We start from the raw sequence: 27482 nt of genomic DNA, 5'->3' as shown, positions 1-27482 counted from the left end.
TTGCTTCATTAGTAATGTTGGGTGTGGTTGCCATCTCATGGAATAAGTCTTAAATCCATCCAGAAAGTGGTTAGTTACTCCCATAATATTTATGCCACTACTGCAACCATATATCTTATAGGAAGACTTCTGCTTTAGCTTTCATGGTTCATAGCTTGTTGACACTGATTATTTCTTTTCTCTTCTGATAGTGTTCATAGTACTTTCCAGCACTATGAATGCTAGTCAATAGGGGTGAAGCTTTTAGTCGGGTACCCACACAATTTCTCCATCTTCGATGACATAAGTAAGTGGTATCTTCAGTAATAGAGTTTTTCCATCACATTGTTGAGGGTAACTGATCACATTGGAAAATAGCCTATAATGTATGGGGGTCATCTATGGAACCCTTTGGACAATGACACAATAATATAATCTCTCATACTATATATGAAAATCAACTGAGTCATCTACCACAAATAAATCCCTCTTCTGCATCCTCCACTAATGCTGTTTTCCCTATCAGAGCATTATATTTTAGTTATATATGTGAAAGTACTAACCCCACTAATATATGTGCTCTTGGTTGTAAGTAAGTACAAAAACACTACCTTTTATTTCTCCCATGAGCTTGTAGTGCATAGGTTGAGTGTTAGTTTACCTTGACAGAGAGTTTATTAATTGTTCTTATAACCTAGAATTTTTGAACAAAAATTTTGAACAAAAAGCACAATGTGTCATTATACACACACACACACACACACACACACGTGTGTGTGTGTGTGTGTGTGTGTGTGTATACATGCTGGCATTATAGACAATAAAGGATGGAATTCATCATTACCTACAGTATAACTAGCCTCTAGCCTCTACAACTTCTTCAACCTTTTAGATCTTGTTTCCATACAGGTAAAATACATTTATGAGTACACCAATTCAGAAGATGTTTATGGGGGTTAAATTTTATAATGCTATGTAGGCTTAGGCATATTCAACTTAGGGTTCACAGGCCATACAGCCTAACACTAAATAATACATGCTTTTAAGTTATTATGAGATTTTTAGTTGATAATTTTTTTGTAACTTGATCACACAGTTCTTAAGATTAACTTTGCAAAAGAGCATGTTGCAGTATCAAAAGTTTGGACAAACCTTTAAGTGCCTGGTACGATTAACAACTAATAAATATCAGTTGATATTATAATTATGATTATTTTAATATGATTAATATTTAAAATAAATCACTATGTAAACAAAATATAAAAAGAAAGCACCAATATCCAAGTATTTGACAGAACATGGAAACACTATATGAGTGTAATGTGAAAATTTTTTTGACTGTATGCTGATAGAAACCCACAGCAGGTCTTACAATGTTGTAACTGTGCCATTGAAAAAACATTCTTCCTCATCTCTCTGAAGTTCTATATTAATGAGTAAATATCCCTTTCTACTAATTTTATATAAAATTGTAGTTAAATACAACTCAGGCAGCAAAGAAGTAGAGATGTCACTTTCAAATTTCCTCAAGAGTTTTATTTCCAAGCAACAATACATGGGCATATATCTATACCCTAAATCTATTTCTCCAGGGAGACACACAGCTTTGTTATCAAACAGATTACAAGTTTTAATTATTGCTATTTTATACATCACTAAATCCCATTGGATTTGGCTCCTGGGAACTTTCAAAGTAAGTCTTCGGCATCTACTTTTACATATACTGCCAATAAAAAAATACTTTATAGTCCTATCAGAAAGCTTCCCATAGTGAGTCTTTCTAGTACATTTTACCACTCTTAAAAGCAAGGACTTCTCCTCCCTAATAAGATTTTTCTGGCATAAAACAACAAAATGAAATGAAGATAATAAGATAGATAATAACTTCTTGAACTGCAAAAATTTGTCTCACTTGGTAAATTGGTAATTATGAACTGCTCAAGATATGAATTATCTTTCTCACCTTTCTCCATTTTAATGTCTTGCATCAGTAGGTAGTTCTAAGTTGAAAAATGCTTAAGGTTTATCTCTCTACTGTTCTCCACCTTGCCTCCCACCATTCACACAGTCAACTAGATTTTCTTGGGTTGGTTCTTGTAGCTATTTATTTAGAGTGACTTTATTGTACCTCTGCTGGAGTAAAGCATAATTTCCCAAGCCTTAACATTAATACTCAAAAAAAGATAATTTCATTTGACCCTAGTACTCATTAGACATATATAAGTGTTGCTAGAGTTTTCCTGCCTGGCCCACGGTCAGGGCAAATCTCTCTCACCCGCCAGTCCCACAGCCACTCAGACCCGACCAAGTAAACACAGAGACTTATATTGCTTACAAACTGTATGGCCGTGGCAGGCTTCTTGTTAACTGTTCTTACAGCTTAAATTAATCCATTTCTATTAATCTATACCTTGCCACGTGGCTTGTGGCTTACCGGTACTTTACATCTTCTTTGTCCTGATGGTGGCTGGCAGTGTCTCTCTCTCAGCCTTCTACTTCCCAGCATTCTTTTCCTTGTCCCGCCTATACTTTCTGCCTAGCCAATGGCCAATCAGTGATTTATTTACTGACCAATCAGCAACACACTTGACATACAGACCATCCCACAGCATATAAGACTAAGTGAAAAAATATTTGATGCTCAGCAAAGGCTCCCCACTTATCTCTCATGATGTAGACATGACTCTATCTTTCCCCCTGGATCCGATTAAATTTATTCCAAGAACAGAATTTTTATGTGGCTAACAACACCACAAGCACAGTGGCAGTGAAAAATATTATTGTAAAAATATTATTTTGCAAGGCAGTGACATTCAAATGCTTTACCTGATTGTTCCACAATTAACTCTTCTTAAACTTGCCTCACAATGTTTCCTAAAATAAAAGTACAGGATACCTTGTCTTATTCTCACCCTATTTAAAATTGTAGCCTAGAGATCTATTATTTCAATTTGAAGGCATTTGTGATATAAAGAATATTTTAGCCTTGATAGCAGTCTACAAGCTATAAAGAATATGAAAGAGTCTTTCCTGCCACAACCAACCCAAACTGGAAAATGGAGATAGCTTTAAGCTAACATCAGTAGCAAGAAAAGAGTGGAAAATGGGTGAAACACACAGACGGGTATAGGAAAAAACATGCCCTCCAGCTTCAAAGATATAAATTACTTCTTTTGAAGAATCAGAGATATTTGAGGTTGTAAATTATAATGTCAAATTAGATAGAAATCTTCAATAAAGCTGTTAGTTACAAAACCGTGCAGGATGTTTAAGATTCAATATTGAGAGAGATTGTATCACCTGTGTCATAGAATAGACAGATGTGATGTGATAGTGTTTCCAAATATGTGTAATAGGGCTGCACCTGGAATATAACGTTCAGCTTTGTGCTTATTTAGTACTCAAAAGAGCTACATAAATTTAAGAGTTCAGAGGAGGCAAACAAAGACAAAATGATGAGTGGAATAAAGATTTCAGTGGATGGACTGAAGACCAAAGGAGCACCTTTGAAATTTCTAAATAAGACCTCAAGAGAGAAATTGTGAAGGAAATAGAAATTGATATCAGTAAGTTGTATCAGAGAAAAGGGATAAGTAGAAAATTAATCTGTAGTATTTGGGACCAGAATAATGAGATAAAATTATGAATAAAACTATTATCTGAGAAACCTGTGCAGCCCAAATAAGTGATCAATAAATTCTGCTCAAAGCAAAATCCAGAGACTTGCAGCATCAGCATCACACAGACATTCAGACTCTCAGGTCCCAGTCCAGAGGCCCTCACAGCATCTTACAAGCTCCCCGGGTTGATAAGGATACACATTAAATCTTGAAAAATGCTGTTGTCATAGTAAAAAATATATTTGTATAAATAAAAGTCTTTCAATTTTGTCTTATTCTGCTAGTAAGAAGAATGGAAAATTAATGGAACTGGAGCTCATCATACCAAACAAAATAGGACAACTCAGATGTATTGTGTGTTTTCTTTCATTTGTGGAGCCTAGATTCTATATAAATATATTAAAGTAATTTAGGTGTATGACATGAATGCAGAAGTGGGGTTCTCTGGGAGAAGGAAGAAGACCAGTGGAAACAAACAAAGAGAATGGAGAGAATGAGGATTGAGTGTGCTACAAGTATATGATATAGTTGAATAAAAGTGTCTGTGGCACACATTACTAGGTACACTGAATATATGCCAATAAAAAAATAAAATAAAAACAGAGATTATTATCTAAAGATCAGTAAGAGGAAGTTTCCATCTTTCATTCATGGAATTTAATCATTATATCCTGGATACTTTAATTATTTCCTTTGAGTAGTTAAATATTATTTTGCTATTATTACATGACTTAGACAATCTCTCATTATGTTACACCTATGAGAGCCTCCAAAGTGATGAAGGAACACCTGCTTAAGTCTTTGGAGTAGGGAAGTTAGGATACCATTGTATCAATTCTTTGTACACTTGCATGTCAACTATTGTTCTGAGTATAGACCATGCAATATTGGAGTCCCAATATTTGGCACAAGTTCCAAAAATATGTACAACAGCTCTCAGAAGACATAAATCCCTGAAAATTCTGCAAGGTAAAAATTTGAGTTATTTTTGATGGCTTCTATTAGAATCCATAGTACCATCTTTAGAATAAGATGTATGCATGGCTATAGCCCCAACTGCTCAGAAGATTGACTCAGGAGTTCAAGATCAGCCTGGGTAAATTAAGCAAGTTCATTCTTCTAAAACATTAAATAAATAAAATTTAAAACCTGTAGTTGGAAGTTTTCCTGTGTCCTGCCTGGTCTGCAGCTGCTCAGATCCAAATAAACACACAGAGGCTTATATTAATTATAACTTCTTGGCCATTAGCTCAGGCTTACTACTGACTAGCTCTTACACTTAATTTAACCCATAATTCGTATTTATATTTAACTACATGGCTTGGTACCTTTTCTTAGTTATGCCTTGACGTCTTGCTTCCTCTGTGTCTGGCTGGCGACTCCTGACTCAGCCTTCCTCTTCCCAGAACTTTCCTCTTCTCCTCACCCCACCTATACTTCCTGCCTGGCTACTGGCCAATCAGCATTTTATTTATCAACCAATCAGAGCAACACATACTCACAGCATAGAGAACACCATCCCACAGCAAAAACCCACTTCAAAAACTGTGATTTCTTTTGACTGAGGCATCAAAACCAATGAGGTTTTAAGCACACCAGGATTCTCCAATATATGTTACAATTGACTCAGAGAAAGAAGTGTGAAAAGGTTATTGCTATGGGGTATTCTTCTGTACACTATGAATATGTTTTATTACCATTGGTTAATAAAGAAGCTGCTTTGGCCTATAGCAAGGCAGGATAGAGCTGGGTGGGAAATCAAAGCAGAGATACAGGGAGAAGAGGGCAGAGTAATAGAGACACCAGCAAGCCACCCAAGATACAAGATGTGAAAGTACCAGTAAGCCACTGGCCTTGTGGTGATACATAGAATAATAGAAATGGGTTAATTTAAGATGTAAGAGCTAGCTAGTAATAAGCCTGAGCCATAGACCAAACAATTTGTAATTAATATTTAGCCTCTGAATGATTACTTTAAAAGTGGCTGTGGGACCACGGGACCAGGGCAGGAAAGAGAAAAGTATCCTGATACAGGTTATTTTATAGGAAGGAAGAAGTGAATGGCAGGACAACAGTTGGTTTAATAAGTGACATAGTTAGTGAAGGGGGACCGAATTCTCAGTTCAAGTATCACAGGAAGCTTCGCTTCCTGGGGAGAAGAAAAAGGACATTTTCATTATGTGGAACTTGAAGACTGTGAGATGTGCTTTAACTTCATTTGCATTCTGATCTCAGTTCTCCAAAGAAGACTTCCTCCTCTGCACGTGTTCACCTCTTCCTCCTTCCCTGGGCAGTCAGTTTTCCAAGTCAACATCACATTCACCTTGGCTTCAATAAACCCATTACCTAGTGACTTGCAAATAATAGGCATATAGCAACTATCCTATTGGACTGATTAGACTTTGCTAATGCTTCATAATATTGTCTTGCATAATTGGCCTCTTTTCAAAGTTCCTATGCTTTGTTTCTTTTTTTTTCTTCAGCATCTTCTTCATATCTTTGTTCTGATACAATTTCAGGATAAATAGGATTGGGCATATAAGTGAAAATTTCTCCAAGAGAAAATTCCTCTCAGACTTTGAATGGATGGAGCAATTCTTCAGTATTGAACAACTCAGATTTAGTATCATCTTGAGTTGGAGGAAGCTTTCGGTTACAGCCTCTGGCTCTGAAGAAGCCTTAGTCTGTCTTTCAACTCTTTTGAAGAAATATTCTTCTTTGGATACAGGTGGGATTTTGTCTACAAATTACTTACTTTTGTACTTTTCTCCACCGTAAACTTTTATAGGGAGGCCTTGGCAAACTTGACCCGCCTAAAGGAGTCTGCTCTGCGCTTTTCCTTTTGATTTTATGGGAATATTTCTCTTTTATTCCTCTTCTTGTGAGGAATTTAGATGATCAGATTTCAGTTCAATAGATAAACCAGCTGTCACTCAGACATACCTTCAAGAGATGGAAAATATAACTCCATCTGTTTCAAGGTGGTAGAGATCTGGAGGTTCCAGCTAACTAAGCCCCTGAGGACATCAGAAGGATACCCTCAAAGAAGCAATCACTGAGCAGGTGGTTCATTTTACCCATTTGTTTACATCTTACAGAATTGATTCCTGTAATTTCCCCTTTATGCCAAGTTTAGTCACTGATGCTGAAAAAATATGAGGATAAGTCAGAAAAGGAGAACTGGGAAATAAAATTTTAGGGAGAAAATAAACATAGGTACCATGCTAGCCAATTTTCCTCAGGAATCACATATACTTGAATGTCTTTGTGGCTTGAAGAGGAAGAGAATTAAATAAAGGTGTAAGAATGCTCTTTAGGAAAAAGAAGTTCTAAAGGTCTGGGTTGGCATCCATAAAAGGCGATATGATGTCATTATATTTTAATTAAAAATAAAATAAAAAGAAAATATAGGTTATTATATTTGAAGGACAAAGGGATTAAAATTGTAAATAAAGCAAAACCCTACTGTACTATGGGCTTGGTCTCAGGATATTCCACTGAGCTAGTGTAGATGTAAATAAAGCTGCATCTTGTCTACACACACACACACACACACACACACACAAATACTTCAGTTAAAAAGATAAGTTCACTGTAATGGTAGCAAAGAACACTGATTTAAAAATAAATAAATAAAAATGTCTCACCCACCAACAATATAATAACACTTCTTATTTTTGCTATGTTCCATAAGGAAAGAAAGAAAAAATGGAAAGGAAGGAAGGAAGAAAGAAAGGAGGGAAGGAAGGAAGGAAGGAAGGAAGGAAGGAAGGAAGGAAGGAAGGAAGGAAGGGCTACTTCTTTGCTGAAAAATAATTTAAAAGGAAAGCACAAAGCAAACCATTAATCAGACTCTTTTCCCACCTTACATTGGTGCAGATGTTTTCAAGGCTTTGGGGACACCTGCTGTACATCAGTCCTAACAAGTGTGGGCATCACCATAAAGCCAGTGCACCTTTTTGTGTTTACAACCTGGCAGTACTCACTTCCCCTGCTCTGTTTCAGCAGCTTACAATGGACGAGAAATTAATTATTCGAGGCAAATTGGCTCCACAGTAGTGGAAGTGAACTCCACTGATTCATGGTGTCAAAGATGGAGAAATCCATGCTCTTAGTAACACGAAAAGCAATCATGGGCTATCCTATTAACATTTACGCTGAGCTTATTTTTATTTTTTATCTTTTTTTTTGTCTCTTTTCTGATGTTTACTTTCCTGCATTTGGTAACTAACTTGGGATGAATGCCCATTGATCTCAGGAAATGATTTAAGGGTCAGCTAGTTGCATGTTAGATCCTCCATTCATTATTTCTTAAACTTTTAGAAAATTTTGTTAACAATTCTGTTTAGGGAATTCCTTAATATTGAGCTATGCAAAACATTTTAATTAGATTATATTTTGGTTAGAAACAAATAATAAATACTAGAAAATCACATTTACAGATTTTCAGACAGTTTATACCTAATTTTAAAAATGAAATATTATTTTAAAAACCCTTAAGATTGAAGTCCACAAAACAAAAATTAACTTATAAAAAATACAGGAATTAAGACAGGAATGTAGATATGAGTAGAAATTGGTTTTTGTGACCCAGAAAATTTACAAAATAATAAGGTAGGGAAAAGTCTATGTGTTGATTATGTAAATATAATTGCGTATGTGTTCTTCCTTGTTTAAGTCACCCATTATGAATAAGTACTTCTGTTTCCTATGTTCCTGTGGGATATCTCAGGTCAAATGTCATCTCTGGCCTCAGAATGGCCTCTTAAAATCATGTCTCTCCTTCCTCTAAAAGCAGGTGCATGAAATAAACCAGCAGGCAGTCAAACTTGAAATTACATTTGTGTGTCCTAAATCATGACATTCAGTCTTGAAGAGAAAGACGAAAGCACAGATGTCTTTTCACCAAAGGATCCATCTCTGTGGAGAAAAGAAAAGGAGGGGGTGGACAGGAAATCCCAGAGACACAACACATTCCTGTTTGCTCGACTGAGTGCTTCCACAGACCTTCTTTGTATCAGACAGAATGGAGACCAGACCTTCACAAGTGGTCAGGCCAAGGCTGGTGCTGCACATTCTCAGCAGTTCTCAGTATTCACCCTGCTCTCTTTAAATGACAAAATAGAAAGACAACTTTATACTTGATTATTATGAGTCTTATTTCTAGAGTAAGCAGGAAACATTTTGTGCTATTCAGAAAGGAAGAAGAAATGTTAAGACAAACATCTGGACCACTTTGAGACCATCCCCTTGAAAACAGTATCCTTTTACACTCACTGATTCCTCAACTATTTTATATTCTCACATGTAATCAGCAAATTCCCCAGAAGGAACATTTTTAAGGAAAACTATTTATGTCTGGAAACGAAACTTGAACACTAAGATAAAATAGTGCTGTACACCTGCATTTTTCTTCCATTTTCAAATGTAAATATCAAAATGTTTCCCAAATTATACTATTGGTCTATGCTCTATTTTAGTTCTTATGATTTAGATACATATTTTAGCATTTTGATAATGCAGAAAAAGAAAGAATTTTTTACATAACCCATCTTTAAAAAAAAATAATACTAAAATGTAGCACACACCTATAAGCCAGCACTTGAGAAGCTAAGGCAGGATGATTGAAAGTGCAAAGCCAGCTTGGGCTCTATATAATGCACCCTACACACATGCACACACACACACACACACACACACACACACACACACACACACACATCATAGGAAGGAAAGCCTAGTCCCTATATCCATAACATCTGAAAGGTTACAATTCATTGCTAACCATCCCCCCACTTTTCTTTCAGTTTTTCAAGTTAGGGTTCTTCATGTAGCCCTGGCTGTTCTGGAACTAGCTCTGTAGACTAGGCTGGCCTCAAACTCACAGAGATCCACCTGCCTCTGTCTCCTAAGTGCTGGAATTAAAGGTGTGTACCTAAGACAGTGTCCAAATCAATTAACTAAATATTGCTTAATTGTATTTAAGAGTAGACCTTAGGTACTATCAATACATTGAAGACAGAAAGAAGAATTGCAAATTATTTTTTCCCTCAAGGAGCATAAAATCAACTGAATATAATTTAGGGCTTGGATTAACTAAAAATATAAAGAAGAAACCTAATCAAAGGAATAGCCTGCATTTTTCAATTGTCTCTTAAATCTTAAAAAAAAAGAGGGGGACCTTTGATGCTTATCAATTGATATGCTCATCAAATAATTTTTTGGAAAACCTAAGGGTATCATTTATGTATACTGTCAGGTAAGCAAGATTAAAGTTTGGCACAGTTGTGCTAAATAACCAGGATGAGACTATCTTAATTTTCCAGCAGGATTCAAGCTTATATTCGACAATGTTGTATTGTGTCAAACATACGAGGCTTAGCCAGGGGAGGAAAATCTCTTGAGACAACGGTGGTGTGCTATGAGTCTGAACTCAGCATTATGATATGTTCCTTGGTTTTCTTTGTTTTATTTTCTATCATTAAATGTGTTAGATGTAAGATTACAGTATTTGACCAAGAGGCTCACAGGCTTGAACACAAACTGCTACCAAGGGGATTCCTGTGGCCTCAGTTTTTCATTAAGTCCCAAGACTCTCTACTCTAGACATACAAAGCTCTGACACATTCCTTGTGTTTCTAGATAACTCCTGCCTTCCAATCCTTAGGAATGCCTCTTCATATTCTGAAATACTCTCCATTTACCTGCTGCTGCATAACAAATTAAACTTAAAATTGTAGCTTAAAACAGAAAAAATTTACCATTCTATGATTTCGATGTCTGAGAGCAATTTGGCTAGTAGATCTGGCCCAGAGTCTCACTCATAAGATCAATTTTAGTGCTAACTGGGGCTACAATTGAGTCAAGGCTCAAGTTTAAGGATTCACATCTAAGCTTATTAATTCAACATTGACAGGTTCAAAAAGATCCAATCCGAAGCTCACTCATAGGGTGTTCTCCACAAGGCTGATTCACACCTGTGATCAGGTTTCTCTAGAGATATCTTAGAGAAGACACAGAATAACAGTCATTTTGGACACCATAATCTTTAATAACCTGATACCAGAAATATGAACTTACCATGTCTACCATTTGGTGACTCAACAGTGAAGTTAAATACTGATAAAGCTGCCAAAATTGGAAATAATCTAAGTAAAGATTGCAGGCATATAACCCATGCAGTCACCCAATATACTACAAAGAAGGACTGTGTGCCCTGATGATCATAAGGCTGACACAAAGTTATTTTCTGTCATTGACCACAATGGTGAAAGAATATCTGACATCATGTTGCAAATCTGGGAAAAACATTAAAATTTAAAATTTGAAAAAAAAATAAATAAAGGCGTGTACCACCACCCAGCTTCCACGCTAACTTTTGATTGTTGACTTTCCTTCTATGGTGAGTGATGTGTCTCTGTATGATATGTGCTTGCACATGTGCATATATGCACACATTAAAATACAGCAATACTCACTTTATCCATTTTAAAATATTTAATAAACATCCTGATAGAGACATGTGTTTTAAACTATTCTTCAACAACAATATTCATCAAGATTTGAATTCCTAATAACTTATTACAGGGTTCTGGACACTTAGCTTTCTATTTCTGGAATTTGAGAAAATAAGAGATTTGACAACAGACGCAAAGGCAAAGCAGTCAAGAGGCAACCAGAGCAGTTATGCCTTAAGGGTCTTGCTAGCTGGCATTATCAGCAGGGTTCGTAGAAAAACCTCCTGGGGTCACCAACTGGATCAGGCCCTCTGAGTGGGTGAGACAGTTGATTGGCCTGATCTGTTTGGGAGGCATCCAGGCAGTGGCACCGGGTCCTGTGCTCACTGCATGAGTCGGCTGTTTGAAACCTGGGGCCTATGCAGGGTCCCTTGGCTCGGCCTGGGAGGAGGGGACTGGACCTACCTGGACTGAGTCCACCAGGTTGATCTCAGTCTGTGGGGAAGGCTTTGCCCTGGAGGAGATTGGAATGGGGGGCGGGCTGGGGGGAAGGTGAGGGGGGGAGGGGGGAGAACAAGGGAATCTGTGGCTGATATGTAGAACTGAATTGTATTGCAAAATAAAAAAAAAATCATAGTGCTCAATATATATAATAGGACTCATTAAATTTTGTATTGTCATAATTGCACATTTGAAAAAAAGAAAAAAGAAAAAAAAAAGAAAAACCTCCTGTCCTAATCCATTCCCATGCAGAATAGGCTTTGTTACTTAGTACAATTTAAACAAATGTTCTCATGAGTAGTATGCTTAGACAGCATTCTAGGAAGGAACACGTATTTTGTTGTGCATCATCCTTAGCATACCTTGTCAGATAATTGAAAGGTCCCTACCAGATTTCTGTGTTCAGTGACACCTCACATTTTTTTCTCAAAACCTTGGAAAAAAGATCATGTGTTTAGGAAAAAAATCTTACATTGATTTTCCTTAATTTTTCAAAAGTAAACAAGTAAACTAATCTGTTATACAATTGGATACTACTCAGGGACAAAAAGAAAAACACGTGTTGGCAAGACAAGCAGATTCAAATTGCTGAACAACAAAAGGGGAAAGCTTAAAAAGGCCACAGGCTGTATGAGCCCAACCACGTGTCGTTCTGGAAGTGGCTAAAATATAGGGGCACTTAAAAAATAATTTGGTTCGCAAAAGTTTAGAAGAACAGAGGAAGGGTATATTAAGTGCAGTAACACAGGGTATTTTAGAGGCAATGAAACAATTCTGCATGGTGCTATGATGCTAGATTTAGGACATTGTGCATTCAACAAAACCTATTGGATATAACATAAAGAGGTGTGTTCTAGTTGGGAATAACCTGTCTATATTGGTTTTCAGTTTAATAACTGTACCACACAAATAGTGCAAGGTAATGATGATATGAAAGATTTTGACAGAGAATTAACCCGTGGTTTTTATTTACCATCTTATCTTTTCTCCTTCTCCTTACCCCCACCCCCGACTGTGTATGTGTAACCGTCTGCATGTGTGACTATCTATCTGTGTATAGCTGAGTATTGAACTCAAGATTTTGTGCATGCTAGACAAAAACTACACACCCCTTTTGTTAAATTTTGAGACAGGATCTCACTATGTTATTAATTCTGACCTTCAAAGCACTCTGTAGCTCAGGGGAGGCCTTACACTCCCCATATTACTTGCCTGTGCCAGTATTTGTAAATCTAAAGCTGTTCTAGAAAAGAGAGTATACTAATTTTAAAATGAAGGAAAATGAACTGCAAGGTGAAATAATGAATTATGCCAGCATATGGCTCACTATGATTTATGATAATACATCCACACACATATGTATAATTCTCTCCAGGTAAACTATTAATATGTTTACTATCAAGTTTTCTATATTAATTTATTGAGAGTGGACTGAGGAGTAAATGAAAGTCTTCATGCATGTTAAACGTGTGCTACATCTCAGTCCCAGTTCATTAAATAATTCCCATATAGGTTATCTTTTAAAAGAAAGAGTAGAAGACAATTATATAAAGCAATCCACAAAACTGTCAAAGTTTTTAATGCTATGAAAGAAGAACAAATAGTAACTCTGCCTAAACAGAGATGACTCAAGTCAGGATGACTTTTCATTCCAGGTCTTTAGAACTTGGCATCAGCCTGACCTACTTACTATATAGACATTAAGCCAGACGGTCCAGATCAAAGTCTGGTAGTTGCAAGGAAGAGAAAGAAAAGGAAAAAAAAAACACTTCAGGCAGACTGCACAGTGTGAAGGTCTTTGCTGCTCAAGGGTTAGTGCTGAAACTAGCATTGCAATGACTGTCCCAGGCATGCTTAAACTGGTGTCAGGAAGGCACAGCCAGATCCTTACCTACACTGTTACATAAATAAACATCAGAAGAGATGGAAGCCAGAGGAAAGGTAGTGGGGGATGAAGTGTAGCACTGGTTGCATTTCAATTTAAATTAGCTGTCAAGAGGGAGATTGGGTCAATCCAATACTAAGATGTATGTTCGGGAAGATGTTCCCTGCTATAAACCCTCAAAATACCCTTTTCATAGTTTCCTGAAAGTAGAAGAACTATAAAGGAAACTTAAAGACACATCTTCCCATTTATCCTTTCTATAAGGTAATGTTCCATATTTCAAAGGCTGTTTTTTACAGAATCACCTTTATCACCCAATACCAGTTTCCTAGCTGGTGTGAACAAGATGGGGGAAAAAGCATTTTTAATTAACAAGGAAAACCACAATAAGATTAGCAAATGTAGGTGAAAATAGAAATACATTAATATTGTGTAACTTCAGCAACTGGACATGTGTCTCAGACACATGAGAGAAATGGGGCTGTCCACACTACCAGCCGTCAAGATGAGTAGATGCCTTCCTGGTTACAACAGCAATTATTCCTAACCTGCTGTTTATTGACCTGAGAAATCTCCACTTGACTGGCACTTTGGAATCACTATGGAAACAGTGCTATGGTTTGGATGTGACCCCCAAAATTCAAGAGTAGAAACTTGATCTCCAACATTACAGTGTTGGGAGGTGAGGACTAATGGTGTTTGCACTGTGGAAGCAGAGTACTTTGTGAACAAATTAATATTATGGATAATAATGACTCTCAGGCAATTTCCTCTCTTGTGCTATTTTCCCTTCTGCATTCCACCATGAGATGACACAGGAAGGTCTTTGCCACATACCAACACCTTAGCAGATATCCTAGCCACCAGAACTGAGAGCTAATAAATTTCTGTTTACTACAGATTACCCAATCTCAGCTCTCCTGTCACAGCAGCACAAAACAAAGAAAGATGAACCAGTACTACAGAAAATTTTTAAGATGTATTCTTGGCAATTACACACTAAAATATCAACATGGAATTGAAAGGGCACTCTGAAATTTTTCATTTATAACCCACATGCATTTAGTTATTTATATAACATCAATGGAATTATGTTTTTTAAATTCTATTCAGTGCTAGTATAGATTTTAGTGATTATTCTAAATCTTACCAGCTCCCTGGAAACCAGTGTTTCATCAACAGCACTATTCATTGTTTGAGCAAGAAAACTCTATGGCATTGGATACTGCCCTGTGCATTGTAAGATGCATGAAGCATTCCTTGATTCTACCTACTAGATTACCACTTTGCTGTAACAACTAAAATTCTTCCATACTTAGCATGTCCCTTTGAGAGACAACATCACTTTGTGTTTGTGTTGTAAACTTCTGCACTAAACTGTCCCCAGGAATGCCCCCTGCACCTAGAATCTATTTGAATGGACTGAGTTATAGGGAAATTGCTATTAAATAAAGGTTCCAATTAAACATTTATAACCTGAGCTGCACTTACATCAAGATGATTTTCATGGCAATTGGATCACTGCCCCTCATTATTCAATACCCTCTACTTCCACCTAAAAAACAAACCATTAATCTGTGATACTCAGTTCAAAGGCAAAAGATTCCCAAATTATTTTTTTACTTCACCTCAAAGGTATGAGTGACTCCTCTCCCAAGTCTTTTTCTCTTCTTTCCCTCCTTCCCTTCATCCCTTCCTTCCTTCCTTCCTGCCTGCCTGCCTGCCTCCCTTCCTTCCTTCATTTTCTTAAAGATTTTCTATGTGAATGTGTGTTGGGGTGTCTGAAAAGGCCAGTAGAAGGTAGTAGATTCCTGGAGCTGCAGTTAGAAGCTGTTGTTATCCCATGAACCGGGGTTCTAAGAACTGAACTCAAGTCCTGTGTGAGATCAAGAAGCACATTTAACTAATGAGCTTGTTTCTTCAGCTCTACTTCTTCCAATTCAATTACTAAAATATATTTCACAAACCACCAAGCTCAGTGTGCCTCTACGTTCAAGAATGAAGTACTAAAGACTATGATTACAAATCAAATCTCCCTCATGCAGTTTATATTCTACAAGAAAGGTAGGGGAGAAAGACGATCTTAAAAGATAGTAACAATAATGGTCATCACAGGCAGACATTTTTAAAAAATATCTATTCCAGGGCTAGAGTTGGGTAGAATTCTTGCCTAATATATACAGACCTCTGGGTACAACCCAGCACAACAAGGAAGAAAAGAAGAAAGGAAATAAAGAGACAAAGAAACAAAGAGAAACAGAAGCAAACCTTTATTCTAAATGTGTCTTCTACTTGTAAAAGTGAGTTTTGAAAATGTCTAAACTTGAGTTTTGTGCATTGTATGGAATTCCATATACATCTATATTTACTAACCTATCACTAAGTTTTTTCCATATTATTTTGAAGAAAACATATTTCAAACAAACCAAAATAACCTTCATTAGGTATATGGCATTTAGTCAAAGTTTGGTGGAAATTGACTTTCTTTTTTTTCTCCTTACTAAAACTGATAAAAAAACACTTACTTAGGTGTACCACCTGTGATTTTTCTTATGTACCAAGTTTCCATTCCTCCTGGGTCATTCAGCTTTGCTGTGGGACTTTGCATCTTGCTGCAAGACAAAAACAGAGCCTAGTTAAATTGGGCTGTTTATTCTCTGTCACAAAGGACTTAATAATATCTATGAAAAAATACACAGCCTTGGCTTCTGTAAATACAATGTTCTTTTCCCAGGACAGCATTCCTTCTGAGGTGATCTGTTGTCATATGTACACACCAAAAAAATATAGAGTCCTCATCTATCTGGCCTTCCTCTCTCTCTGTGAGAGTATACAACCCTCTTTACCTGTTTCCCAGTTGCATGCATCATCTGCCATTCCTGACAATGAGAAAAGTGTTGCCTTTTGTGTCTCCAAAAGAGCAGAAGTTTCAGACTGATGGCTGAGAAGAAGCAGCCACTGCAGTATATATCCCACGTAACATGATTTCTACTCTTTATGGGGCAGTAACCCATAGTTTCTCAACAAATTAAAATCCCAGCAAAAACCATTGCTATGCTCAGCCTGAAATAATGACTTTAAGAAAGGAAAGAAAATTTGCAAAGATTCAGCCTCTGTTATGAAATTTTGGAAAGAGGTGTCCTAGCAATTGGCTAATGGCCTGGGGCATGGGTGGCCAGTGGCCAGGAGAGTCCTCTCTGTAACCTGGTGGTGAGCAAAGAACTGTCTGACTGGAGCTCCAATCTTCACCTGCAGTGATGCCTGGGGGAAACATGCAAGCTCACTCTTCAACTCTCCCCTCCTCCCTTTCTTGTTCTGAGGTCAAGGAGGTATGTTGATACTGCACACAAAACTTTCAGCCCCAGAATCCAGAAGGGCAAAACTAGATAATCATTACAGGCTACTGTAACTAGCTAGATCTTAGTATTCATTCAATAAGAAAACTTTTCAAGCATATGAAGAAATTAAATGTTTGCCATTGTAAAATGCCAAACTGGGATAAGAAACCAGTCATCCTAATTTGCAGCACAATGATAAATACTTTAACTTTAAAGGAAAACAAACTTTTAAATGACAAGTATAGTTTAGACATTCTTGCAATCTACAATGTGTAATGCATTACCCCTCTACATATTTTTTTTCGATGGTGTATGGCTGTTGTTATAAAATGTGATACTCAACTGTATATAACTTCCATCAGGTTTGAAGGGGAAGATTTTTGTTCTACATGAAATGCTAAAAAAACATTGTACCTTTGTGTGTGTGTGTGTGTGTGTGTGTGTGTGTGTGTGTAGTGACATATATGTGTGTGTGTGTGTGTGTTTATGTTGATGCCAGAAATGCAAAACCAACTTTTCCATAATGTAGAAGAGGGAAGAAGCACTGGAGCCTTTTAAATGAAGGAATAACAAATTTTGGGTTACATTTTCACAGGACCACTACATATGCATCTACTAATAAGGAAAAAATATGAAGAAATGGATAGCAGTTCAGTGGGAACAATGGGGTAGTGAGGATTATCTTACTTAAACGGGGGTGGTAATAGAGGTTGTGAGAAGGGATTAGACTACTCTAGATGTGTTTTGAAGACACGGATGATAGATCCAAAGTGAAAGACACATGCTAAAGGGGGTTCAAGGATGACATCAAGGTTAACTGAGAAAACCTAAGACCTGAGATTTATTCTAGTTGACACTAAATTACTAGTCACATGCCAAGGTCCACATTTCCTACACAGATATCATCATTATAATATGTTTTACTGTATAAATAAGTATAAAAGGGACCCCCTGACATCATGGCAAGTACACACACACACACACACACACACACACACACACACACACACAAAGAGATACAATGAAGATCATGCCCACAGGGAAAGTTGACGATGAAGGATCATGACAGCTGATCTTTGCTGCTAAAGTTGATTTTACACATTATCACCCTAGGTCACCAGAAACATCCGGTCAAAACTACTATTTCATTTCTAATTATTTAGCCACAGGTTAAAAACCCACTGACTACTTCACATAATTCTATAGCTATGCTTAGCCTTTATTAACACCACTAATATCACTGTGTGTTTATGTCCAAAATCATAACGTGTCAAAAACAAAACACCTTACTATACTTACTCTAAAATAAACACTGAGGAGAACTCAAGTCTTATACAGCAAACAACTTCTTAATTTTATTACTTGTTCCAAGTCAGTCAAATAATATGTGCAAAATAAAATCACGGCTAAAGTGGCTTATACTTATTGGATGTTCACAAAAGATTTCAGAGGGGTACATTGTTTCAGAAAAGCAAATTGTGCCCCTTCAGTCCTTGCTGTCTGAGATGAGGTTTCCAAAAACATCTTATAGTGTCACTCTATCCCTTGTCTTGGTGAGACGGCTTATTGCAGTGAATCTGGTGAGATAATTTCTGCTATTGTAGAAGTCATTTTGAAGCAATTTATTTGAAATGAGCTATAGAAATATGGCCACTGGTTTCTCATTCTTGCTAACAAATACATACCGTTTTTTGTTGACTGAAATATTACCAAATTCTCTTTCTTCCCATCAGTGTAGGCTGCTCTAATAGGATTCAGTGATGCTGTGCTTCTGAATTTGAACAATGCTGACAGCACTGAGATGCAGGGCTTCTCCACTGGAGGAGTTGGAACATGATTATTGCTTTTGTTTGCCTCACATGCTGCTGGGTTTTCATGGCACACTTGGGAGCATGATGACCTCTTTCAACCTCTTTGAGCAGATGTAGCCAGAAAATGGCAAAACAAGTCACCAAATACAGGAGTATAATTCTATTTTGCATTAAAAAAACACCTGCCCAATGATGATTTCAAAAGAGTCTAAAGCTGGAAACACAAGTTCAAAAGAATGTTTTTAAGCTGGGCAGTGGTGGTGCATGTCTTGGGGGGGGGCATTTTCTTTTTTTTCTTTTATAATTTAATTTAATTTTACATATCAGCCATGGCTTACCCTGTCGTCCCTCCTCCCACCCCCCTCCGCCCTCCCTCCAGCCTACCTCCCCATTCCCATCTTCTCCAGGGCAAGGACTCCCCTGGGGATTCAGCTCAGCCTGGTAGACTCAGTCCAGGCAGGTCCAGTCCCCTCCTCCCTACACCAAGGCTGAGCAAAGTGTCCCTGCATAGGCCCCAAGTTCCAAACAGCCAGCTCATGCACTAAGGACAGGTCCTGGCCCCACTGCCTGGGGACCTCCCAAACAGTTCAAGCTAATCGACTGTCTCATTTATCCAGAGGGCCTGATCCAGTTGGGGGCTCCTCAGCTATTGGTTCATAGTTCATGTGTTTCCACTAGTTTGGCTATTTGTCCCTGTGCTTTTTCCAATCATGGTCTCAACAGTTCTCGGTCATACAATCCCTCCTCTTTCTCGCTGATTGGACTCCTGGAGCTCCACCTGGGGCCTGGCTGTGGTTCTCTGCATCTGCTTCCATCAGTCATTGGATGACAGTTTTAACACGACAGTTAGGAAAGTTTGGCCATCCGATCACCAGAGTAAGTCAGTTCGGGGTTTCTCTCGGCCTTTGCCAGTAGTCTATTGTGGAGATATCTTTGTGGATTTCTGGGGACCGCTCTAGCACTTTGCTTCTTCCTATTCCCATGGGGTCTTCATTTATCATGGTCTCTTTTACCTTGTTCTTCCTCTCTGTTCTTGATCCAGCTGGGATCTCCCGCTTCCCTAAGCTCTCTTTCCCTCGACCCTTGCCCTTCATTACCCACCTCACATCCAGTTTGCTCATGTAGATCTCATCCATTTCCACTTTGGAAATCAATATGGCACTTTCTTAGAAAATTGGGAATCAATCTCCCCCAAGACCCAGCTATACCACTCTTGACCATATTCCCAAGGAATGCTCAATCATACCACAAGGGCACATGTTCAGCTATGTTCATAGCAGCATTGTTTGTAATAGCCAGAACCTGGAAACAACCTAGATGCCCTTCAACTGAAGAATGGATAAATAAAATGTGGTACATATACACAATGGAATACTACTCAACAGAGAAAAGCAATGACATCATGAGGTTTGCAGGCAAGTGGATGGATCTAGAAAAAAATCAACCTGAGTGAGGTAACCCAGACTCAGAAAGACAAACATGGTATGTACTCACTCATAAGTGGATACTAGATATAAAACAAAGGATGACTGGACTGCTACTCATAACTCCAGGGAGACTACCTAGAAAAAAGACCCTAAGAAAGACACAGGGTGGTGCATGCCTTTAATCCCAGCACTCAGGAGGCAGAGGCAGGCCTGGTCTACAGAGTTGAGTTCCAGGAAAGGCGCCAAAGCTACACAGAGAAATCGTGTCTCGAAAAAAAAAAAAAATGTTTTTAAGGCCACATGTGTATGATAAGCAGAACAGCTTTCACTGATCTAAATGAGGTTCATTTCCAATTGTATAGTCACTGTTGTCTTTTCAACCCACTGCCTAAAGTTCTCTCTGTTTCCTTTTGTCTCTCTGTCTTAGTAGATCTTTTGAATGTCCACTCCTCAAGCCAGAACTGCCTTGTATCTTGGAGAATGAAAATAATTTACTTTTTCTACTATTTCCAAAATTGTTCCATTAAAACAAAAGTTTAATATAATCTATTGTGGGGCTTTTATCTGTTCCTTGTAAGTTGAAGTGAAAATGGGAGAGAGGAGTGATGCCTTCTTGATGCTTTGTGGGAGTTTATGCAGATTGTCAATCTGACAGGATTTAGAATCACCATGGAAACCAAGTCTCTTCTTATGTCTGTAAGGGATTATTGAGATTATGTTGAGGTGGGAAGATGCATCATAAACATGGGCAGCAACCATTCCATGGACTGGGGCTCAGGACTTAAAAAAAAGAGGGAGCAAGCAGAACACAAGTAGTCATGACTCTGCTTCCTGACTGTGGACACAGTATCGCACCTTCCCTGCTATAAGTGACTGTATTCCCTGGAACTTTAAGAAAAAAATCAACCTTTCCTTCCTTAAACTGTTGTTATTGGGGTACTCTGTTACAGCAACAGAAGTAACCAAAGTATGTCCTTTCTGCCTTACTCTTCTTTACAAACAGGAATCAAAACAAGTCATAGTTCCTACACATATACGTTCCATTGTTTATTTGTCCTAGCAAGGGAATATTTAATAAATATTCACTGAACTTCCACCTAGAAAGAAGCATAATGGTAGACACCATGGGATACTGAAAAAATATTAAAACTCACCTGTCCTCAGAGACCTCCAATCTACTAAAAGGCCAGAGAAAACTCTAGCAGCAAATTAAGTATAAGAACAACCTAGCTACAGGTGAAAGTGAAATGCAATCCAGAAATAACTTTATAAAGGCCTAGACCCTATTGATTAAATAAATAAAATTACAGTAGTGATGATAACACTGAGGCATCATTATTATTCTCACTCAGCAGGATCGTGGTATTCAGAAAGCATCACAATGTTGAATACCCTTTCACATTAATGCATGCAGCTGTGTTCTTCTTAGAGTATCTCTTACTATCCATGTTTGTCAGAAAGAAATCAAGTCACAGTGAATTATGTCTCCAGAATCCAGGTCTCTAATCTAAGATAGATGGATAGCTTTTTGCTTTCAGCTGGGGGTAGGTGGATATGTATGGTGCACCTTCCTTTGGTCATCCAGAATCAGGAGTCATCTGACATGAGCCACCTCCACCTTGTTTGACCCCAATGAGATCAAAGTCTTGTACCTGAGGCACACCCCTGCCAAGGTCAGTGTCATATCCATCTTGGTCCCCAAGATCAGTCTCCTAGGTCTGTCACCCCCTGGAAAAAAGATGGTGATGATATCTCCAAAGCAACCAGTGACTGGAAAGGTCTGAGAATGACAATGAGCCTGACTGTTCAGAATAGACAGGTCCAGACTAAGGTTGTACCTTCTGCCTCTACCCTGATCATCAAAACACTTAAGGAGCCACCAAGAAACAGAAAGAAGCAGGAAAACATTAAATACAGTGAAAATAATCACCTTTGAAAAGAATGTTAACACTCCCTGAAGATGCATCACTGGTTTTTAGTCAAAGAACTTCCAAAACTATTAAGGAAATCCTGCATACTGCACAGCCTGTGGGCTATGATGTGGGTAGACATCACCCTTGTGATGTCATAAATGACATCAAGAGGGGTATAGTGGAATTTCCACCTAGTTAAAATTCAGTGAGAGAAAATACTTAATAAAAGATCATCTAACAAAAAATAAAGATAGATAAATGATCTTTCTAAGGCTCAAGCTGAACCATTTTCATATTTTCTCATTGAGTTTTAATCTTTGGAATTTGAAACAACTCTGTATTAACCTGTCTTCTAGTTTTCTGGGCATAAATCTTTGATGGAGATATATAAAAGTACAAGTTTGGTGGGTAGAACCCTTAGGAACAATGTTTGTGGTGAAGTGATTTACATGTAGTTGCCACAAGTTGCTGTGGAATAATCCTTTTGTACACTGTGAAGATTTGTTGCTGTGATTAGTTTAATTAACAAGCTGACTGGCCAAGAGCTGAACAGGATAAAGTTAGGAAGGAAAGTCAAACTGAGAATGATGGGATGAGGAAGAGCAGAGTCAGGGGAGTCACCAGGAGACACAGAGGGAGCAAAACATGCTGGAGGACAGGTAAAGCCACAGACCACATGGCAATACATAGATTAACAGAAATGGGTAAATTTAAGTTATAAGAACTAGTTAGTAATAAGCTTGAGTTGTTGACCAAGCATTTATAATTTATATTAAGTCTCCGAATCAGTTATTTGGGAAGCAGCTGCCAGCTATTTAGGAGCAGGCAGTCAGGACAGGAAAACTCCACCTATAAATGACTTCAAACTCTCTCTTCATATATGTTCCCTGTTCATGCAAAGACATTGTCTTTATGCCTTTCAGCTGTCAGTCGTTGAATGTAGGGTGCTCTGTAGTGACAGCACAATGTTGGGCCAGTAAATTTCCATTAGCTAATGCAACTCTCAAAAAAGTAATCAGTGGTAGACAGTCAGAAGCCATTAGTTAGAGTGAATGCTCTAGCTGTAAAAGTCTAGATAGTGTATCAAAGTCTGTGTTAAACCAGTCAGAGAAGGTAAGCAATACTAGAATAACAAAACAAACTCAAAATGCCAGTGAGTGCACAACATATATAGTGAAATCAAATTTCTTACATAGGCAGCTCTCCTCTAGAGGGCAACTTAGTTATCTATGCTGCTGCATCTCCTTTCTCTGTCTTCCCTCAAGAACTTTTTACTGATTGGGTCTGAAGATGACATATAACCTACTCACCAGTTATTGGCCTGAATTAATCATGGGGCTCTGCAAGAAAATTGGGAAGTATGTTTCCATGTGTTTGGAAAGGAGAGCCAGACAGTATATTTACATAATCTCTTCAGCTACTAGGATAAACTACACTAAAACATAAACTCCCCAGCCAGTCAATCAATAAGTACTAGTCACATTTTATATAATAATACCACATTAAAGTTTTTGATAATTAGTATAAAGAAGAGAAGAATATTAAAATACCTAGATGGGGTTGGGAAGTAGAGAGATAGCTCAGTGACTAAGGTCGTTTGCTGCACATCATGAGAAAGAGAGTCAGAACCCAGAACCTGCATAAAAAGCTAGGTATCCTGCAAATGCCTGTAACTCCACACATACACACTCACATGTGCATACACACACACATACACACACACACAAACACACAAAAAACATACATACATAAACAGATACACAAACACATACATACACCTACACACTCAAAAACACACAGAAACACACACACCTACACACACACAAACATACATATAATTTTGTTTTTAAAAAAGATCTTACTAGTAGAAAGAAACTACACACAAAATTTTTAAAAATTTATTTGGTAAGCTAAGTAATTGGATATCAGGTTGTGGTAATTTATGCTAAAACAAATGTCTAAGAGGGGAGAATAAGAAACAACTCCAATTAAAGTGATTCCTGGACGCTTAAAGACGTGTAAAGGGAAATTTGTCTTCACAATTAGAATAACATCTGTCTTCACAAGGCCCTGGGTTCAATTAACAATGCCGCAAAAAAAAAATATTTTTAAAGAAGGAAAGGATAGAAATAGAAGAGAAAGGATGTAACAAGAGCCTCAAAGGTCTATATATATATATATCAATTTATTAAGGGGTTCTATGGGGAAAACAGACTGACTGACAAAATGAAGTAACACTGTTGCCTATTCGTCTCCTAAGAAAAGATGTGGAAAGCTACAGACCAGTTTGCCAAACTGTGTGCCAGGAAGCCTTCTACATCTAAGAGAGAGTTCGTGACCCCCTTCCCCTTCCCTTTTAAGAGGTCATGTAGGCACAGGCAAAAAGCACCACCTCTATCAGGCCAGATAGCCAAGGTGGAGCAAATTCCCACTACAAAATGAGATCTGTGTCATGATCCGCCATGTCTTGAATGTCTGCTCCAAAACTCCTGCTAAAGTTAAGCTGCAATGGTCCTGAGAAGTGAGATCTTTAAAGGGCAATGAGGTCATGAGAGCTCCACCTCCATGAATGGATGGACTTCACTATCGCAGGGGTGCATTAGCCAGTAGAGGAGTGATTTTCTGATTTAAAGGATGTGAGGGACCTACCCATTCCTCTGTGGGAGGCCTGCTCCCACTTTTTCCCCAGAGTACTCTTGAGGAGGGAAGAGTAAGAAATACTTAGATAGAAAGATAGAGAGGAGAGAAATAGATAGAAACACAGGAGAACCTCAGGAGGGCCTGGATCATTATCCATCAGCCCCTTCTGTCTCTTCAAAAGGACTTTTTATAGCAATGCCAAGGGGTGGAGCAAAGGAACTCCCCCTAGCATAGCCAAGTACAGACCCTTCCAACCACCTGGTAACCACTCCTGTGGTCAAGCAATCCTTTAATGAAGCTTCTAAGCAAGCTCAGATCTCACTAGGAAACCTCTGTGGGCCTCCACCAAAGGGGCCTGGGTTTGCCTTCATACATGATAAAACACACAGTCATAAACTGAAGAAGAATGTGTTGAATAGCAAAGTCAGTGAACTAAAAATGTGACCATAGAAAATATACTGTGATGAAATTGCCTGCAGAATCACATCCCTTCTATTCCAAGAGCTCAACTAAACTGCATACCTTTGCCAGTGGGTGGAATACCTTTCTGTGCTGTCTGATTTCACTATCTGCATAATTTCTGGCATTACAGTCTGGCATTGCTAGGATCTTTCCTACTTCCCCAGCATCCCCTCCCCCAAAATGGGCAACATGATCCACGGCCTTTTAATAGAATCAGCTCAGAATACATAATACAGTTTTACCTACCTCTTCTGTTGTGGAAGGAGTATGAAAACCCACACCTGCTTGGTTCTTGCCATCCCTTAGGGCAGACAGTTTTGCTTGTTGTTTATTTCTTTGTTTGAGTTTTTTCAAGACAAGTTTTCTCTGTGTAGTCTTGGCTGTCCTGGAACTCGCTCAGTAGACCAGGCTGGCCTTAAACTCAGAGAGTCACCAGCCTTTGCCTTCTGAGTGCTGAGATTAAAGACATGCACCACCACTCCCAGGCAGGGTAGACAGTTTTATTCCAACTTTATGTATGGTAATATTTAGGTTTAGTGAGATTAAACTACTTTTTCCAAGGTAAAATTGGTAAATTTTTATATTAGGTGTATTTCTAATCTATATGTGTCCAACTCTAAAATTTATCACCTTTTTAACTGTAAAAGTTCCAACAAAATCAGGCTTTACAGGATCCCAATTTTATTCCAGAATTTTTATCAGGTGATCTTCATTTTGGATTTTAAAGTAGCTAATTTTCCTAATGTTTCAATACCATATGGTGGTACTCAGCTACAGTCTTTCAGAGACCACATTAGGGAAGCTCAAACATAATTCACTACACAGTTGTCAACATTAACCCCACACTGCTACTCTGCAAGAAATTAAGCTAAGACCACCCAATTTGTTAAACTAAGCCTAAAGTTGTTTCTGACCTGAACCACACACCAATATCCATAAGGTAAAACATGCTGTGTTCTGTTTTCATTCTGCTGGACAATGCTGTTCCATTGGAATCCATTGAAAAACACACATTTTAAAAGCATCTGCCCATATTGCTATGCAACAGCAGTTCTCAATAGACCATGCTTGAGATGAATGAAAATGCAGGATATGTCTATCACATAGAGTAAGGCACAAGAGATTAATGAGACCAGATGTTCCCAGGAGTTGTGGGGAAGAAACAATGGAATGCTTCTCTGCTCTTTCTATTGATTTTCCCTGCCCCTTGTTTTCTCAAACATGCTGCATAATACAATATAGTACACAAGTAAAACTACTCAATACAATTCAGAATGTGTTATATCCAAGTTGCTAGGTGACCACAGAAGCAATTTGTGACTGTGACAGGAAATTCAAAGATCTCTCTCAGTTCAGTAAGTAAATAAATAATATACAAATAAGTATTAACAATCCATAATAAGTAAGAATTTAAGAGATGATCCATGTCTCACACACACACACACATACACACACACACACACACACACACACACACACACACAAATAGTCATTTAAGGGGACGTGGACCAGCATTGAAAGCAGAATCACAAATGAATTTGAATTTTGAGGTAAAGTGGAAAATGATCACCTCTAACCCAGAGCACAGTTTGCATTTTCCATAGACCTGCTTTGTTAATGCCTTTATAGATAACCTTGCTCTCAAGATGATGGCTGATTCTGAAATCCCCAGTGAGAAGCATCTCATTCTGAAAGCCTATTTCCATCCATAGCAAAGTGATACTCAAAGGGCTGAGTCAGGGAACCTATCAGCACTAGCTTTCTGTCCCCTGCATACCTCAGAAGTCAAAAGCAAGACCAAGTATATGTGAGGGAAATGTAATCACTTCCCTCATCATATGAAATCCCTTCTGTGGTAATCACCAGGAAACTGCTGGGAGAAAGAGCATTTAATCTAAATGTAAAACAGAAAGTACTCTTGGCCTTCCAGAGTTCAGTCCACTGATGGGAAACATGTCATCTTCTTACCTTTCTCCTCCCTGAAAATGAGTCAGTGTATTCAGCTCTGAAACTCATCAGCACACCCAGGCGTTCACTTCCCCACAAATAGATAAGTCTATAATTTTGTCTAAGAATGAACACCCTGCACCCTGCAGACACAATGATTTGTGGCAGATAATGCAATTGATTCCAACAGGGAGATATGAGATCATAGGTGATGTGAGCCATCAATCTGTAAAATAAAATTTCTTCAGGTACAGTACTACCCATCAGACACCCGTTGCATGGCTCAAGCATGAGACACTCTCACCACAGGTCCCAGCTCTAACAACTGTCTCTTGATAACACCATAGTGACACTGGGTCAAGGAAAAGAACACATTTTATGGGTGAATAGGTGGGGGAGGGGATTTGCATTTCCAACAACTGTTATGAGACCTTGCTCTATAACAATACTAGGAAATATATGTTTTCTAGAGGCTTCATATATAAACTGTCACTTTACCAGC

General features: G+C 38.1%; 1 pseudogene; it reads left to right on the top strand.

Moving 5' to 3' along the window:
• Positions 1 to 22130, top strand: part of LOC131918395 (large ribosomal subunit protein uL11-like) — a 47973-nt pseudogene extending 25843 nt beyond the window's left edge.
• Positions 22131 to 27482: the final 5352 nt, after the last annotated feature.

The sequence above is a fragment of the Peromyscus eremicus genome, chromosome 8b, assembly GCF_949786415.1.
Source record: "Peromyscus eremicus chromosome 8b, PerEre_H2_v1, whole genome shotgun sequence".
Taxonomy (NCBI): Eukaryota; Metazoa; Chordata; class Mammalia; order Rodentia; family Cricetidae; genus Peromyscus; species Peromyscus eremicus.
The sequence above is the reverse complement of the archived record's forward strand: the minus strand, read 5'-3'. Positions and strand labels throughout refer to the sequence as shown.